At 37.8% G+C, this 2,824-nt stretch overlaps 1 pseudogene; it reads right to left on the bottom strand.

The window, feature by feature from the left end:
* Positions 1-411: 411 nt before the first annotated feature.
* Positions 412-509, bottom strand: LOC119822091 (annotated as a pseudogene).
* Between the last annotated feature and the right edge of the window lie 2,315 nt (positions 510-2,824).

Genomic DNA, 2,824 nt, shown 5'->3' with positions numbered 1-2,824 from the left:
CAGTGAGACCTTCTCATCTTCCTTCCTCTGCATCTGGGTGACAACTGCAGACTGATCTTTCCTCTTCTCAGAATTTTTCTGTTCTCCTTACCCCGCCTATACTTTGTGCCTGGCTACTGGACAATCAGCATTTTATTAAAATAAAAGTAACAAATCTTTCCAAGGTACAAGACCATTGTCCCACAGCATTGTTGGACCTAATTCTTCTACTAGACACAAGTCTTGTGAGAACTATGGTGCTTTTCTCTAGCCAGAACAATTATTCTGTTCTCACAAGGCCTGCTGGGCCTAACTTATGGTTGTGGCTTCAGCTTCTCCACCCCTGAAATGAGGGTTGGTGTTGTCTCCTCCACCTTTTTGCTTCTCCATGTTTTTGAGCTGTCCTGTCACCTCTTTCTTTTTCTTCTTTCATTCCAGATGAGTAATATAATAATGTTACAACAAGGTTTGAGGGAGCCACATGTTGCAAAATGATATGGACACCCAATCATTATGAACCAAAAAAAAAAAGAGTCTATCACTGCTTTTGCATCCTAATATTACTCCTCTTTCCACTGAATATGGTGATGTGATTTCCCCCTGTATGCTGTGAATACCATTGGTTAATAAAGAATTTGCTTTGGACCTAGTGCAGTGCAGAATAGGACAAGATAGGAATTCCAAGCAGATAGAGGAGGAGAGAGTAAGCATAGTCAAGGAGAATCCAGGTAGCGAATGCAGGAAAACAGATGCCCAACGTTGGACACTGGACGGAACTGGTAGGCCACAACCACATGGCAATACACAGATTAATAGAAATGGGTTAATTTAAGATGTAAGAGTTAGCTAGAAATATACATAAGCGAATAGGCCAAGCAGTGTTTTAATTAATACAGTTTCTCTGTAGTTTTTTGGGGTCTGGGTGGCTGGAAACAGAAGAGAACCTCATTTACAATAAGGTTTCTCTTTCTATTGCTGTCCTTGGACTTCCCACTTATGGGATTAGAGAAGGAAAATTTCTGCCACCTTTACTCCACTTGTTTTTAGTCACTGCTAATATAGCTCTCCTAAAATTGTCATCACTGATATCAGGCCACATTAGCAAATACAGCAATCATCCAATCAGTCAAATGGTGAACTAAAATTAAACATTTAAAACCAGTATTCTGATTTATAAGCATGCATCTTGCATTATGTTGCTAGAGACAATACTTAATTTTAAAGGATTTATGATAATTGACTAAGTGGCAATATTCAGAAGCTAAGATGAATCCAGTTTTATGGAAAAATAAATCACATTACATAAAACTTTCAGATGGAGAACAATGAGGACTGTAGGTGGATTGAAGTTCTCCTCCTATTTCAATTGAGACTTTGTCAGTGTTTCTCTTACGACTGGGCTCTTAATGGCTCACAAATTAGAATGCTTACTTCTGAAGGTTAAGTACAAAAGAGTAAATGATGTTTTATCTCCTTCATCTCATTTAAAAGCTATAAAAATGCAAACACTTTTACATGAAGCTACCTTTTAAGAGTGAGTTTTAATATGTCAGACTTCGCTTAATAACTCTAAGATACTTTTTATTCAAAAATTCACCTAAAATGTTTTAGGAGGATGCTGTGAATAGAGACAGTCCCAGAAATTTCATTCAACATCCAGTGGACTGGAAGAATGCAGTAGCAGGTGCTTCTTCGTTGTTATGGGAGCTTGGACGCAGTTTACCTGGCAGAGAAGTGGGTTGTCGTGATACAGTCTTAGGCATAAAACAAGACAAAGACTTCCAGAAAAGATGCAAAATAGACTTCGCCCTTTAAATATGTGTGTGTATTTACACATACACACACACACACACACATACACACACACACACACACACACACACACACACACACGCACGCTCATATGTAAGAACTGGACAGGACAAGCAGATGGTTTAGAGAATTTCAGTGACGAATGGATGGAAAGGAGTAGTAAGATGAAGTCATTTCCTAAATGATACAAATTTTCAAGGTTTGGGCTTAGTTGGTTCTTTTGTTTTGTCTAGTTGTGTGTTTATTTCACACTGGAAATTTTCCTGGGATGTCTGGAAAGTGTCTGTTGTCAATTACTGTTTAACAACAAAACCCTACACATCCTATGCAGAAGCACGTGACTGCCAGCAGCTGACTCTCACTATAGACTAATCGGGACTGGAGTCAGTTACTTTGGGTGAAATTGCTAAATGGCCAGAAATGGAAATTTCTTCTTAGGTAGCATTCATTTTCTTCACAATGGAATCTGTCTTCTTTTTATTTGAGAAGTAACTATATGGGAGAAGAGTGGGTAAGAGAGGGTGGGGACTCCTACCGTTCACTTTACAGACTTTCGTCTGTCCATGAATAACACAGTACCACCCTATCTTCTTGGGACATACCCACCTAATGTCTCCCCACTCAGTACCATTTCAAAGCAGACCTTATTTTACCTGCTTTTGGTGAGGTGAAGAATAATCACAGATTTTATGCGGAACCAAAATAAAATTTCAGAGATTTATTTAAATAGTTTATTAGTTTAAAAAATTGTCATCTTTTTATTGGCCTGAAGCTTTTCTTTCATCTAAAGTATAAAATTACATTGAATTTTCCTCCAGAACCTTTTAAAAATGCTAATAACAATAGCATTATATATACTATATACTTGCTTTGAAATGATTATAAAGCACCTATTATAAAGCACCTATTACTGCTATGTGATATACAACAAGATACAACTATTGCTACTCTGAGAAGTAGAATTTAATAGGTGTGGTGGTTTGAGAGCAAATGACCTCAAAGGGAGTGGCATTATTTTGAGGTCTGGCCTTGG

Source organism: Arvicola amphibius, chromosome 8 (genome assembly GCF_903992535.2).
Source record: "Arvicola amphibius chromosome 8, mArvAmp1.2, whole genome shotgun sequence".
Lineage (NCBI taxonomy): Eukaryota > Metazoa > Chordata > Mammalia > Rodentia > Cricetidae > Arvicola > Arvicola amphibius.
Note: the sequence above shows the minus strand (reverse complement) of the source record. Positions and strands in the feature narration are given on the sequence as shown.